Here is a 16,495-nt window from a genome sequence, read left to right as displayed (position 1 = left end):
TGTTTCCTTCTCCTCCCAGCTCTGTGTTTTTTTGTAAACATTTTCTGTTTTGGACCATGCAGGTAAGGCAGAGGAGCAAAGTACATGTCCTGAATTATTTCATTAAAAATTAAAGCTTTATAAAAGTGTACACATTTCATTAACTTCACATTGCACGCTTTGCAAATATTCTAAGGGATGCTAATCTCCTGGCTTTAATTAGATTGAAGGTCTCTTGCAAAGGCTATCATTTTAATATAAAATGAGTGATCTTTTAAGCTTTGTGAATTAGAAAACAGGAACTCCCATTTTAGATCAACAGTTAAACCCTGAAACAAAAGAGTTTTGTATTTTTGCAAAAAGTTAAAGTTTTTGCACTGCCTAACATACAAGTTCAGAAGCCAGGCAGTGCAAATATCCTTTGTTTCCACCTTGAGATGTGTTGTGTACACTCGTGCAGAAGCACCCTCTAACCCTAGTTCCACCCAAACACTTCCACCCCATCAGAGTGGCACCTGGGCCTGTTCTCCTTGCTCTGCTGGCTTTCTGTGCGACATCAGGGAAGTCAGATCACCTCAAAATCGCCTGGTGACCCTCAGACAGAGAGCAGTGTGGGAGAGAGGAGCAGGGCTTTGCCTGGAGCTGGATGGCTGCAGGGCAGGCACTGAGGGGCAGCAGTAAGGCAGAGGGCTGCTTCTCACTGAGGACTGAACTCCTTTCAATCTGCAGTTGTTTTCTGTCCCTGTTCTCCTGCTATTATCCCCTGCTAGGAGACGAATTTTTATATTTCTGACCAAGATCCAATCTTCTTTCCCTTATCAAACATAATAGAAAGTGCTGTAGTTATAGAATAACAAACTCAGCTCCTGGATAAATGTCAATCTATTTTTAAGTGTGGGATCAGCTCTGGAGCTCCCCATGATAATGTATCGCCTCACGCCAACATGGCGTCCCTTCATTGCTGGTCTGACTCTCCTCCAGCCCCACACAAGCCACAGACGTGGCCTTGATCACTGTCCTTTTACCTTTCCCAGCAGTACCCTCCTCAAGAAGGGCCTGCCCTGGCTCACAAGTGTTTTTCTTCTCCAGAACTTTATCCAGCTAATTTTAAACTACACTATGCAAGTGTACAAATTGCCTGTGTAGCGGTGCAGTTCAGCTTTGTGCATTTTGCTGTTGGGCTTTTGGACCCATAAGGTGCTTTCAGACTTACCTCTGTCGTTTGTGGAGCAGGACTGGGAGGCAGCAGTATAAAAATTCCTTATAGTCAGACACAGGGCAGGCTGCTAAATGGAATATGAGTGTGGAGAGGGACTTGTAAAAGCCCCCTTTATTTGTACTTGTGGGGAAAAGGCCTCTAAAATCATTGCTGGCATTTGTTCCTATCTGAGCAGCACTCAGTTAAACAATGATTTTTTTTTCTTTCGGTTAGTCATTCATGCCAATTTGGCATATAGGCTCTTCAAAACTGAGAGGGCTAAGCTCCAAGTCTAAATTTAATTAATCAATAATTGTCATTTTTAAACAATCATGATTTATACAAAATTGACCTCTAGAAAAAGAACCGACTCCATTAATGTCTGTGCTTAGCTCCCTTGCTGCGGCAGCTCTTTCTGCTGACAGCCTTTCTGGGCAAGTTTCCTTTAAGAGAACAAAATCCTCAACTTCATTTCTTCAGTTCCCTAATTTTGATTCAGAGCCACATCTTTGTTTAAAGGTTTATGTAGATAAACCTCAATTTTGTCAATCTCAATTTTGTATAAGAAGCAGGATCAACTTCTAATTTCCAATGTTAAATCCTAGGCTCTGCTTTCCACTGCAATATTCTCAAGATGACTATTCCAGGTTAGATCCCATGCTGGGCTCAACATTTAGAATAAACTAAAGAAACAGTAACTTCATTTACTCATTAAAACCACGGGCTTGCTCTGAAGCGATCTACTACACCGTGAGCTCTCTGAGTTCAGGCCAGCACACACAACAATGGCACGGACAGTAACAACGACATTTGGGACTGCCTGAAATGCAAATCCACTGCTTTCCTATTGCTTGAGGACATACGAAGTAATACATATCATTTTTGTGAAAGTCCGTATGTGGATGAGATGTGAATGATCTTCCCACAGAGTGCCCAGCTGCTATCATAATGGCTTGCTGCTTTAAGCACCCAGTGAGAGGAAAAAAGTCACTGGACACCTGGTTTCCTCCTGCACAGTATCATATATACTCCCAGTGCCACTTCAGTATATACTACTAAGCCAGTGGTGCAAGCTTTGTGCCTATTGTGGTGCTGTTCGTTTTCCTACAAGCACTGATCCATAAGGACACAACTGGAGGGTGAGAACCTTCAGTTCCAGCTCTGACTATAGAAAGCCTGCTTCCAGCTCCCCTCTGCACTGCATACAATCAGTAAAACAGACACCACAGCCCCTTTTCTAGAGGGTACTGCTGGGAGACAAATACTAAAGCACGAGAGATATTCAAGGTGTTATTAGGGCCGTGAGCAGTGGTCACTGTGGGGTAAAGACAGAGTTCGAGCCTCTGATTTTGTTTTTCTGGGAGAAGACAGGGCACACATTCTGCAGTATTTAGGTGTCATCCCCACGCAGAGTGAGCTCCCCTCTTACCACAACTCACCTCGCTCCCCTCTGCTGAGGTTGACCCAACAAACACGTACGCTGTACGTGCTGTGACAGGTGCTGCATTTGAGCAAATGTTAATGGACAGCACATTAACTCTAAGCGGATTCATGTCGCTGAGTGCGTGTGCGAGTCCGCATCTCTCGTATAAACACTCCTGACTCTCATCTGCTTTGATCAGTATCACTCACCTCTGTGATCCTCGCTCTTTTCCAGTGCCCTGACAAATTTTTGGTTCCATGTCAACATCAATGTCTCAGTGGCTATCACTGAGGTTGAGATGGGCCAGTTCACCTCAGGATCACACCCCAGCAGTTCAGAAACGATCCGAGGGTATCACAAACCTTTTAAAATGTGTGTATCAAATCCTCTGCTGAACTCCACATTTCTGAGCATCTCTTTGCTGTGGATTTTTATGATCTGGAACGCATGGGTACATTTCTGCTACCATTGAGCAGAATAGAACAGGACAGGGCAATGACACAATTACACTCTTTCCTACTCACACATTCACTTCAAAATCTCTCTTGTTTAACCCTTGGGCAAGAAGGGAGGAAGGTTTGTGGCATTAGCCAAACGAAGGTAACGTAGTAGAAAATTTGTATTATTCTTAAACAAGAGAAATTTGCAAAGAAAAGGACTGGCATTACACTTTTTCACGTGATCTCTGAATTGGACCCGTATTCGATGGGCTGTTGGATATATAGTGTTTGCGCTACATTTTTCCTCCTTGTATTCATTACATTTGAATATGGGAACCAAATCCAAAGCTCCATGAACTTCAATAGCACTGTTCTGATTTCCGTCAGATGAAGTTCTTCCTTTATATTTCAGAAGACATAAGAAATGCACTGGGAGAACCTCAGACTACACAGTCTATGTCTTCAATGTCTTTAAAATCCCCTTGCCCCAGGCCATTACCTCAACTTCTTTTTTTTTTAGTGGTTGGTTTACATCTTAGATACTCAAAACAAAAAACATTGGCACAATCTGTATTTAAAGCACCTGCTTCTGGAACTCATGTTCACACTTGTGTGATAGGTAGCACTCTGTTCTTTAGACAAAAAAATTTTCTAATCTCTTTCAACACCACTGTGAGGTTTTTCTTTCTCCTTTAGAGGCAACTGTAACGTGCAAATATTCTGGTGCTTAGAGAATGTATGGAAGTGTGTGTCTACACACACACAACTTAATCATTAGGCTCATTTTCAAACCATATGCTCCAACTCATAAATAAAGTCTATTAACATTGAACTATTGATCAAAATCAGGGATTCCAGCATCATCTCTTTCTCCGTAGGCTGCTACCTCCACCAAGGCTTATAAGTTAACATTTGAATTGGAATTAGCCCTTATAATTACATTTATATTAATAGAATTATAAGGCAAATGTTCTTCTGAGTTTTATCTTCAAGTGATAAACTGAATTGTCACTTCATCTATTGCGCTTGCACAGAGATTTACTATATGTGAAACTCAAAGTAATTCTGAGATTGAAACTTGGGCAATCCTCAGGACAGACCAAGAGCAAGAGACTGATTTATCTGCTCTTAGGTGTCTGTACCCCATAAAGATTTCCTTTCCCAAACCCCTATTGGTTGCTCTTACCAGCCCTTTCTGTAACCCAGCCCTTGCATTAACTACTCAATGTGTACAGAAATGTTTATATCCCCTGGGTTTGAACCTCCTTTAGTTTCTGTTTCTTTCCCTTTCTTACAGCCTGTCCATTTGTTTCTGTATTTGACACCAGTTTTCTGACATCTCTCCCAGCTATTCCCCTTAGAATCGTATATAAAATAATGATGTCCACCCGAGCTTTCCTCTCTTCAAAAAGCACTGACCTAGTTTCTCTGCTTTTACAGTAGAAGTTCTCCAGTCCCATGTCAATGAGGTTGCCCTGACATATCTCAGCTCTGATAGTTATCTCTCTCTTTTAATAATGGCATCCTGAATGGGGATTATTTCCTCTAAATGCATCTTCAGCTGTTCCCTGTAGAATACTTCCTTTTGATTTACCTCCGATTGATCTGTTTTTGGGAGTGGGGCTAAGCAAAGATAGCTCTAATCTTTCTATCCAGGGCCTGACCACAGGTACGATGCCTGTGGACTTTGGCCAGAATTGGAGCCTTTGATAACGTATTCCCCAAACCTGTGTAAAACACAATGAAAAAAGCTGTAGTTTAAATTACTCTTTCTTATTATTAAGGGAGCAGATCCTCAGCCAGAGTAGTGGGTCACTTAAGTCCTTGGATGTGTGCAGAGATGACAATATTGCCTACCAGCTACTGAATCGTTATTTTTGTAGAGCACTGCTCACCTAATTCCTTCGCTTTGCGGTACATTCTTTCTTGTCGTTATGTCCAAATTTCCCTCCCTTCCTAAGGAACTGATCCTCCACCATCAAAGTCAGAGGGAGATTTTGCCCAGGCTCCTGCAAGAACATCATCAAGGCCTGGATTTTGATTTGGGTAAGTTTTCAGCATACTTTGATTTCTTTTTTTTTTTTTCCTCCTTCTGATTTCCCCATCCTTATTATTTACTTTTGTCATTCTTCATGTTCTTTATCACTTCTCATTGACCTCAGGCTGTAAAAACTTGCCCTTGTCACTGACTGCAGTGCTGATGCAGGAGCCGGAGCCATACTGCTGGACCTGCAGCCTTTGGGTACATTAGGCACGATCCCAGGTACCCCACTGAGGACAGCAAACTCTGGTGCTGTGGGTCTCTTCAGTGCATGAGTGCTAATTTGAACTTTGAAAAGAAAAGATAGTTTTGAACCATGCAGACCAGGCAAACAGTATTTCTTTCTGATGTTTACTGAGAATGTAGATGTACTCCACCACCTGCCTCAAATCAGCCTCAGAAATGCAGTGCACTGTCTGGTTGCTGTGTAAGGAACATTTTTGCTGTGCTGCTCAGGGGAAATCAAGATGACATATACATTTTGTCTAACGTTATATGGCAAAAAGCAACATGAATGTTTACTAATTTGCTTTGTACTGGTTGCTCTTTGCAGTAGGAATCATTCTACCTGGCTTGGGAGAAGGCATTATTTTACAGAGTAATAGCTTCCATTACTTGTGATTCAATTTCTTTTTCCCAAGTGGATGCAATCTTGATTTCCATTAATATACTTATTTTTAGGGGAAAAAATACATATATATATATTTTTTTTCTACTAAAAATATTCACATGATTGGGTAACTCTGCTGAGTGCTTTCTGCAGAATGGAAGCAGACGTACACTGGCAAAGACCTACACTGATTTTGTCCTACTGAAACCTCTGGACTTGTTTCCTAAGCCAGACTTTCATGTAGATATATTACCTCACTGAGAATTTCTTGTCAAACCGTGTAAAGTAAATAAAAGAGAGGTGAAATATCAGCAACAAAGCTAGCAAATGGAACTGAATGCTCCATTTGAAAGAACAGATCTACCTGTTTACCATGCTAATCTGAAATGAAATGAAAATGTATGTTTTTCATCTTTTCAGACAACGATCTTCAAATACAGGTAGTTAAGGACTTTAACAACACAGTTTTTGCTTTTTTTAAAGAAAAACTCCATTGAGGAGGTATCATACATCTGCCCTGAGTACCCGGTGGCTGCTCCCTACCCGTCCGCCCACACTGCCAGCTCCTAACCAATCTTGCCAACCCCCAAACTAGACATTATTTAGTGCTGTACGTAGCTTCCAATATTTGTTGGGTTCAAGTCAGCATTTTGTCTGCCAGAAGCTAACTAGGTTTTATCCTTTGCTTCACAGAAACTAAGCTCACTTTGCAGCCTTCCGGAGGGAACATCCTCTCCAGACGGCTGCACGCTGTTAATTGCAGGGGAAATCCTGGCAGCATCAGGGTCAGTGCCAAAGCCTCCCTGAGCGCAGCGTGCCGGGAGCTCACAGCTGTGCGGGCTGTTTGTCCATCAGGGATTTCTCACTATGGAGGCTCCCCGGCTGGCCTTGACCTCACTCAGGAGTCACGGCTCCCTCGCATCCTCACAGAAGGGCTCCTTTGACGCAGCTCCATCCCTCTGACGTACCTTTGGCGTTTGCAGTTTGTCATAGGGAGGAAGAGAAATGTATTATCTAGCTGCTTTTCCTCTGCCCATCACCCAGTCTTGCTCTGGGCTCCTGGCCACCACCTGCGCATCCTTACGTCACATCCCAAGGGAGCACCGGTCCGTGTAGCGCCTGCACAAAGAGATGGTGGAGGCCTCAAGGAGCTTTCAGGTGAAGGAGAGACAGGAACATGACAATAATTTAATTTTTCATGCAAAACTCTGCTAGGAACTACCAGACTTTCCAAAATGTATTCCAAAGAAATGCAGAGATAGATTCCCGACCGGCATTAATCAGTGCTGATTAAGTCATGGAGCTACGCAATTTCTGCCTGGTGAGTACTTTTCCTGTCATTGATTTATTACCTTCCTTAGAAAAATAAGACCTGGGAAATAAAGAGTTCAAGTAAATTTGCTCAGTTACCCAGCCAACTGTTGACTATGGTACGAGGGGTAATAAATGATCAGGGGAAATTCCTCGTGCACGTTCATGTATTGAGGTCAAGTGTAGAAGTGTTCCACGCATGCTTCAAATCCTCCAGAAGCTGTGGGACAGAGCTCAACCACAGCAATAGATGTGGGGCTAAATAAAACGAAAGTGTGCATGTGGACACTGTGACCACAGCTTGGGGCTCAAGGCAGGGAGCCTTCCCTTGCAGCAGGAGGGGAAAACCTACTTCTTCCCTGCCTGCCACAGGGCTGGTATTGCTCATCATTGAAATGCAATGTTTGCATCCAATGCTCGTGTCAGTAGTTGAGGCCACAGAGTGCTCTTTCTTTCCTCTCCATAAGACAGCTCCTGGGAATATCTGCCTTCAGGTCTGCAGGATTGTGCTGTGTGGGGGTTATTGTTTTCCTGCAGACACATGGCATTGTGGTTATGTCACTGGATGCATTAACACCACCATCTGGTTTTGTTTTTCAAATGACAGCAGACTATTTGTTAAATAGTTTCTACCCCGTCTTCTCTAAGGTATTTTAAGGATAAAGTCTCCAGAGCTATACAGAAGGACACATCTTGTCAAGTCTATTTCTTTGACTTACCAATCTGAGCTTGGTGTTGCTTTCCAGCTCTCTTCGGAGCATTTGTTCCATATTTTCATTAACCTGACATGATGAACAACTTTCCAAAACCTGTGAACTAAGCAGCATGAAGAGCGCAGCTGTAGGAGGCCTGCTAGGAACAACACGTGGGGCTGTCCAAACAGAAAATGAATGTTTTGACTTTTGGGTATCTGTTTTGTGCCATTAATAATAGATGTGGTTTCTGGAAGGAGCTTGTCACTTGAAGGTGACATCGGATCCTTTAAAATATGCATCACCGACAAATTCTGGAACACTTCTGAACCTAGAGCTAAGTCATAGCTATTAAGTCCTTACGTTTACTGTAATAGTTTGATGAGCATAAAAAGACTTTTATAGGGAACAGAATAAGATAATTCTTCAAGATACAATTGCAATGAAAGGATAACTTTGCAGCTTTTTCTCCCTTCGTCCTATTGTAGGCAAGTGGACAATTTGCTCCTCATCCTGTGACTCAGATCACAGTGACAGGTACTTGGTGCTCTAGATGGGCTTCCAGGAACCCAGGAGGGGAGCATTTATCACTCTTACCCAAACTGTGCACACTGAAGTGTATTTGCTGCATCTGTTCTCAGTAAATCTGCACGGATACAAACATCTGCCTTTTTACTTGTCAGTGGCACCTGTCGCCAACCACATCCCAAGACAATGAAAGAGAACTTTTCTGTTTTCTCAAAACCAGAATATTTGCATATGCAAAGCCTGAGGCTCAGCCCACACCCTTTCCTCCAGATCATCACCTCTGCACCACTGCACTAAATAAATTAACAAGTTATCAACAAGCCTGCCAGGCCACTCTGGGCTCCCCATTACTGCGCCTGTCATTGCCACTCAGGGCTCTGCTGGAACGTGACAACTCCACAGCACAAGGTCACTCCCCCAGTCACTCTCTCACTGCTGCTTGGAGGCAACCATTCTGAGAAATGATTTGTTATGGTAGAATCGGAGGCACATTTGTTAGTTAATTCATTCTGCAAAACTCAAATGAGATGAAAAACAAGCAGAGATCTGACAAATGGCATTTAATTATGTCTGAGCCTAAAATTCATAATACATATTTATGCTGTCCTAAGTCATTCGCAGCCAAGGTCCCTTTTATTCTCATAACTGAGTCCAATTGCTGATATGAGAAGAGGGTGTTAGTGATGGGCTGCTCCATGGTCTTTCATTATGGTGCCTCTTTCTTTATGCCTTAGCTTCCCACCCCCTGTGCTCACTCCATGCTTACAGAGCAGCACCTCTCTAGTTGTCATTCTTCCATGGCTGGTGTAATAATGCAAAGAAGAGCTTACAGTTACCCATCAACTTGGTAAAGATTAAAATGGTCTGGTTGCTATCCTTGCCTAGTTTCTAACTTCTCCATTGATTTTCACCTCAGATGAGGAAGGGGTGTAAGAAGGTGCCAGGCATAAGGAATTGTGCAAGGAATGTCCAAGTGGGCTGGACTGCAGCCTGCAGAAAGGACTGGCCCTGCTGCTCTCAGAATAACTTCTTTCCTACAGTGGAAGGGCAGCTGCCTCTGCAGTAACATGAGCAGCAATGTTAACACAACACAAATAGGAACATCTTGCACTGATGGTGCAGAGGCTTTAGAGATCATGCTAAGTATAAGCTACCAGAAAGTGGGCACACGTGCCTCGTCAGAGCTAGATCTCTAGATCTAGCTAAGATCTAGAGAAATATTGACAATCATTGCTGTGCATGCATCAACATGAATATGCATTTCTTTGATATCTATGGACTCTGAGTTAGGTGCAAAGGACTGAAATGGCTTTGTCACAATGACATGTGCTGACACTGCAGATGATGTAGATGTATACTTTTACAATGGCTTGGTGTCTATTATTGTAAAAGTGAGTTATTTTAAAGTCCTGTCGGTATGGCATGGAGTGTCCAGTCAGCATCTTGGTCAATGCATGACCGAAGAGAGGAGTTCATCTTTCCAGCTTCCTGAACCTTTGCTCTCAGCAGAGTCACCTATGCTGGAAATGCTGCTCATGACCATAAAGTCAGCAAGCAGCTCACCATTCTCTGTAGCAGGCTTCCATGCCAGCCTGCGTGACCCTGCTTCGAATCCTTCTCCACCAGAGCCCCAAGCAGCTTCCTTTGATCCCTTGAAGGGGAGGACAGAATCTCCCCAGCAGCTCAGGAAGGAGCTGATTTCACAGCTCTGGCTGGCCTGCCATCTCCCCTCTCACTGCTTGAGCCTGGAGAGCATTTTTCCTGCTTCTTGACATCCTCGCCCCACCGAGGCACTGGGGAAACCACCTCCCCTCCCCTCTGTCTTGGCACGTTGCCACCCAAACTCACTAGGCAGCTCCAGGTTTTTTGTTCTCTGGTGGAAAATTTCATTTGACCCTTTCAAGTGGGACAAGAGCAGATATTAGATTTGTTGACGATGAAGTGCTTTTATCTGAATTCAACAAAAGAGGCACAATGAAAAGATTGCAGCTGTTAAGCAAAAGCACTGCACCTATTACAGAGTTCATAAGCATTTACAAGTGGCACACCAGCAAAGGCTCTCCTCACCCCAGCAGATGCTCACCCCTTCTGCAGAAAACTTGTTAATCCTTCCATCAGCTCTGCGTGCTTTACATACGTTTGGGAAAACGTGGTGTTTGACTCTCTTGCCAGATCTTGCAATGATAGAAATGATATTAGCAGGTGAAAACTACATGGAGGTGCTTTATCTTCTTGTAAGTCTTCTAGGGCTTCTTGCTGCAGGATGGGGCAGCAATTTGGAACACTAGAATTTAACTACAACCTGAGTTATCTGAGACCACCGTTGCTCTGTTGAGCACCTCTTACATTCTCACACTTTATGTGACATTATATGCATATAGATAGAAGACAGATTTCATTTAGGAAAAATAATTACTTTTTGCCTGTTTTCATGCACACAATTGCAGTCACATAGCTACTAGAACAATATTTTCTAAAAATTAAGGTAGCAAAAGGGAAGATACAGGATGACAACAGTTCTGTCAGTGTATGGGACGTTCTAAGGAGACCGAGGAATACACTGGAAAACACAGAATCACAGAATGGCAGGGTTGGAAGGGACCTCAAGGATCATGAATCTCCAAACTCCTGCCACAGGCAGGGCCACCAACCTCCCCATTTAATACTAGACCAGGCTGCCCAGGGCCCCATCCAATCCGGCCTTGAACAGTCAGTAAGCTTTGCCTCATTGCCACAACTTTTGCATCTTGTAATATTCAGTTCTTCAGACTCGCTCTTCACATCTGTTCTGGCCTCTGACTTTCTTTGTAGGTGCCCTCAATTCCGCCTTGTTTGCCTCTACCTTCTTCCGTTCAAGCCACCTACACAAAGAAGTCCTGGAGGTGCTTTCATAGTTATAAGACAATGAATTTACTAGCAAAAATAAATAAATAAATGAAGACCGCTCAGCTGCACGGGATGTGGAAAGTCAAAGTCCATGGGCTGCAGCAAAGCCCATCACAGTCAGTGCAAAAATTCCCACAGCACTGAACAGATTTTGGATCTGGCCCACGTGTATTCAGTAGTGACTTCCTACTTTGCATACGGTCACAAAGGGAGTCCTTTCAGATTGTTCCTCACCAGGTCCAGCAGATCTACAGCAGAATAGTGGCTGGGTGCCAGCCCAAGTCAGTCCCATGGGCAAGAAACACTCTCACAGCCTTGAGCCAACAGGGTTAGGGGTGTCAGCATGTCCCAGCAACTGGCACAGCTGCAGCAGGACACCAAACATTTCCAGTTTCCAGTAAGGACTTCCCTAACCTTTCCATATCTTCTGCGCTCAGCCCACACACAATTTGGGTCACTCAGTAAGGTGACTGCTCTTGTACTAATGGGAAATGAGTTACTGAGGTCTTGATTCAGATAAAATATGAACTGGTATGAGCATTATGAAAATCCAGCCTACTGTACATAGTAATACCAAGTGTTGGAGTAAATCTACGGGAAATTCCTGAGCCCCAGAAGTTTCTCTATTGATCAGATGATGTCTGCAGAACAGCACTGCCCCTCTGCAGAGAGAAGTATGGAGCTCCTGTCCAGAGGGAGCATTTCTGGCATCGTTCTGAAGTCCTATGTTCATTCAAAATGTGAGGATTACACCTGACAAAAACTAATCATGAGGATTCTGCTAACAATAATCACAAGGATTCAGCTAGGAATTTTTTTTCCCAGCACCATATTTTTCAGTAAAATTGAAAAAAAATATATAATTTAGATTCTTATGCTTCCAACTAGTTGGCCTAAAACAGGGAATCTTATATTTTATTTACTACTGTAACTTCTGAGCAGCAACAGAAACACGCACATCAGTTTTTCCTTCTCAGCTGATCCTAGCTCATCTTGAAGAACTGGAAAAATGATGAACTCCAAGCAAAGAAGGGAGAAGTCACCCTGTGGGTGCAGTACCCCACATCCCTGCCCCCAGGTTTCCTCACCTTGCTGGCTCCCACAGTTGGAGCTCCTGGTGCAGAAGGAGCTTGCTGCTTGAGGTTCAGAGCATTTCCATGGGCAAGTGGTGTGGTTGGCCAAGCCTGCAGCCAAACCTGAAGTTCCTTCTCTTCTTCCTCTGTCTTTCTTGAAAGTGTCTTCTAAGGGATGTAGCTTGCAGAAAAACCCAGGCCACAACAACAGGCAGAACCGAGTCAGAGCAACCAGTGGTTGTAGACCCCCTCCTCATCCCAAGTGGCTCTAGCAGTTTCCTTTTACTCTCTGACATTGTTCATGTTATTTACACAGCTGCACCAGTAACTTTTTCTTGCTATGTATTTATTGCCTTCTGGTTTGTTTTTTTTTAATACATATATTAGGTTTTTCTCCCTTTAGATTTTAGAACAGCATTGGTTTATGTTTACTGCCTTCAAAAGGGATTTGCTTGTAATTAGAAACACGAATCCAACAGTACCTCAACTGAAGTGCCCTGTGCTTATCAGCAGGACGCATGGGCAGGTTCTGGAAGCCGAATCACATAATTTCTACAGCCGAAATCACTTTTTAAGATTTTTCTATCATTATGACTATTTCAAAGTTCAGCTGCCTCAAGTTTTACCCCTTCTCATCTGATTATTCCGCTAGCTGATTGTAAAAAAAGTGCAGCTGTACACGTTATAGATGTGTGTGTGACTGCCCAACGGATTTACGTGCACCATTACCCCCATGGCACACAACCTCAGAGGCTTGCACACACAAACAGCCTGTTAGCTGTAAAACTGCTGGCACGGCTGCTCCGTTTCCATATGCAGCCCCCATGAATATGCATATAAGTTAGGTGCATAGCACACACATTGCTGAAACTGGAGGCCTCGGTGTGAACCGAAAGAAGAAAGGACAAATGCTTTGGAGGAGGGCTTTAGGTCAAATTCAGTGCTAACAGTCAGCAGGCATAAATCTGCTGGGTTGTGCTCATGTGCCTTATATCAGCACAACTCATTTTCTTCAATTAAATGGAGGAAAACACGGTGGATTTATAGTTTTATTTTTGCCTTTACATCTTGTGGATGTTTATAATTTTCCTTAGTTTTACTCTTCTGATTTTAATAGACGAAAAACAGCCCAATGTAGTTTTTTGTCCAAAATTTCCAGGCTCCCAGAATTAATAGAAGAAGAGTTTCTGGATACTAACGTGCTTGAGAATCAGGCAACCAAAGACTATAAACATAGGCTTAGGTGTCTGAATTTAGGCACCTATTTTTTAAAACCTTGGCCTAGAAAATAAAATATCTGAATGTATATAGATAATATAAATCACCAGTCACTTTTATTACATGTATGTTTATATAAAGACCTTAGAACACATTTTTAAAATGTAAACGTTCCTTAGTATGTTTAACTACGTGTCTAAAGAAGATGTAGGACAGAAAGAAAACAAAAGTTTGACAAATGTTTTTGATCAATCCTGAAGAAATCAATAGGAATTCACTCACAGCATGATTTCATTTAACTTTCCATGCTAGGAATAGTAACCTGGCTTTCTGTTAAAGCAAAAGCATTCATACTTCTTAGTGATTTAATTCTCATGTCAACATATATCAGCCAGGCAGAGAATGGCTCGGAGCTGAGGAGGGGAAGGGAAAGAGGAGCGGATGGAAACAGAAATGTTGTGGATGGAGTTGTATGGTTGAGTGACTTTGTTTCACCAAAACTGGTTTCTAATAGAAAATAAGGTTTTCATTGAGGTGTATGTTTGTCTTCCCCTCTAAGGGAGCCAAAAAATGTCCAGTTCTTAGAGCATGTTTTATTGCTTGTTTGAAAAATATCTAACACCTGAGAACTGGAACAGCTCGATACAGAAAAAAGAAAGAACAGAGAATTGCAACACTGCCCCAGCCAGGTGCCTGTCAGCCACACACACATCCCTACAGCTCTGCTACCTCCATCTTACTCTTAACTTCTTTTTTTTGGCCTAAGAGGGAAACATTTCAGCTAATAACATCGCAGAGAATTTTGTTTAGGAAATATCCATTTAAAAAATCTTCCCCCCCTGCCCTCCCCTCTGAAAATTGAACCTAACCAATGAAGAAAATCTTTGCTTCCTCCCCCCACAGTGAGGTGAAGCTGTTAGCACTGCAGGTTCCAGACTTCTGCTCCCTCAGCAGATCGGAACCTTACACAGTGTATGGAAAGTGATGGAGCATTCCAAGCCAGGAAACATCTGGCTTACAATATTTTCTTCTTGTTTGTCTATGTTTGTGCTCCTGAAAGCGCATGCTTTTGGGTCCATATAAGTGTGAGTGTGTGCATGTATGTCTCTTCTTATTTATCCTAAATATAAACAGTCTTCTGAAGGGACATTATTTATACTGAGATAAAAGGGTTTCCTTCATGGACGTTTGGCTCAAAACCTGAGCCTGGCACTGAGCACCATAATGGACACAAAAGTGTGCAAACTGTGTTCTACAAACAGTGAGAAAGAGACCAAGCTTGGGTTGGTCCATTATGAGGAAAGCTATGGATGCTGAAAGAGGTCCCAGCTTTGCTGCTCCATCAAATCCCTTGGTATATGTAAAGCAGATGTCATTTCTACAACACCAGTGTAGGCTAAGAAACTATCAGCTAGTGACATCTGAAAGCAACCTAGCTTTGGAATATGTTTTTATCTTGTATACACACAGAACTGTGCAGGAATGCACAAATCCTATGGCTTAAACAGGATGATTTACTATGAATTTTTCCATCAGCATCCAGACTTGGCTGACCAGGGAATTCAGACAGAACTGATGAAAACTGTTTTACTTTTAGGCAAAACTGTTGAGTGAGTCTGCAAAAGGCAACACCATAACATCCAGTTTCAATCCAATGAGCTAAAGCAGCTCTGTTGTTATGTTCTGTATTATTTGATGTTTTTGTGGGCAAGATCTGAAGCAAAATAGCTGTGTCTGTTTAGCTGCCTGAACAATAGAAAAGTTTACGCAGCTCTTGAGCTGAAATGCTTCTGACAGTTTTCAATTTTAGCTCTTTTGATTTTGTAAGAAATCTGCAAAAATATGATTTTGAAAATCACCAGTTTCATGCTTTATTCCTTTCTCAAAATTAGACTATATTGTCCAACTCAGCTTACAGTGTCTGAGGGAATCCTAGAGAAGAGCTGGCAAGAATCAGCGCTGGGCTGTTGCTTGGAAACTGCCTAGGTTTCTGTATTATTGCCTGATGTAATAGTTATATTGCCCACTTGCATCTGTTAACAAGCAATACAAGAGAATCCACAGGTACCAATAAAGAAATAAACCTGGCTTCCATTACTTAGCCTGAAAATTCATCAGTGCTTTTTTTCTGGCTTGGTAAGAGCGGGGAAAAGCATTTTGCTCAGGTGCTAATTAATAAAATAGGAGACGTACTGACTCTAACCGTATCTATTTTATTTAGATTTATTTATTTCACCCTGGGGGAAATCTGTTGTAAAGAATATAGTGCATTAGTACAATTACAACTTTGTAATGTGGTGGAAAGGTATGAGTTGTGGTTTGTTCACTGCTCTTTTTCTCTTCTTTTTCCCCCTGTGTTAATACAACCATTCTTTTAACAATTTTTAAATAGAAGTGGCAGAAATTCATTTATAAAGCGGTAGGACTGGGCACTTTTGTTGAGGGCTAGTAGCAGAATCTCAGCAAAACCCAAGTTACAGATGGATGAGCTTACCTTAGTGTGTCAATACTGCCAAATCCAAGGGTGTAAAAAGGAGCAGATGAGATGACAAGAGCACGAGATGGGCTCCTTGTCAGAAAGGAAAACGCTTTAAACTTCTGCTGCATTGTCATGTTCCTTCTCTACAGGCACTGTGCTGGAGCATCACAAAAGCTGAGGCTGCTCAGCACAAACAAACGGGGCGATGCTCAGCACAACGCGTGGGGATTTGTGAAGGCAACTCACATTAGTGTTAATGGGAGTTACATGCGTAAATCCCTGCCCTTCAACATGATAATACATAATATACCCCTTAATTTTTAATTCACCAGGGTCTCAATTTTAAAGCATTTTCATATAGTTTGTCCTAATTATAATCGTTTTTAATGACAGCTTAAAAATTTCACATGACTGTCTTATCACACACGGTACTTAATTTCTCAAGTGAACAGTTTCAATGTAGTCTATTCTGGGAATTTTGAGAACTAAAACACTAAGGAAAAAATGACTTTGTATAATCAAATGAGATGGTATTATTCCACCATGTTCTATATACACTGGAATGGATTTTGTAGCAGAAATGCTAAGTCATGGCCTGAACCAGTGATTGAGCACCT

The 16,495-nt window shown here is 42.4% G+C and overlaps 1 long non-coding RNA gene across 5 annotated transcripts in view; it reads right to left on the bottom strand.

The window, feature by feature from the left end:
* Nucleotides 1–16,495, bottom strand: part of LOC104913197 — a 55,666-nt gene that overhangs the window by 15,265 nt on the left and 23,906 nt on the right. For 4 of the 5 annotated variants that reach the window (XR_004161338.1, XR_795197.3, XR_795201.3 and 1 more), the window contains 2 exons: nt 7,722–7,818; nt 6,660–6,810 (listed from right to left, as the gene is read on the bottom strand). This is a non-coding gene — a long non-coding RNA (uncharacterized LOC104913197). Of the gene's footprint in view, nt 1–6,659; nt 6,843–7,721; nt 7,819–16,495 lie in introns of all 5 variants that reach the window. The other variant, XR_795199.3, reaches the window with a different exon arrangement.

The sequence above is a fragment of the Meleagris gallopavo genome, chromosome 14 (genome assembly GCF_000146605.3).
Source record: "Meleagris gallopavo isolate NT-WF06-2002-E0010 breed Aviagen turkey brand Nicholas breeding stock chromosome 14, Turkey_5.1, whole genome shotgun sequence".
Taxonomy (NCBI): domain Eukaryota; kingdom Metazoa; phylum Chordata; class Aves; order Galliformes; family Phasianidae; genus Meleagris; species Meleagris gallopavo.
The sequence above is the reverse complement of the archived record's forward strand: the minus strand, read 5'-3'. Positions and strand labels throughout refer to the sequence as shown.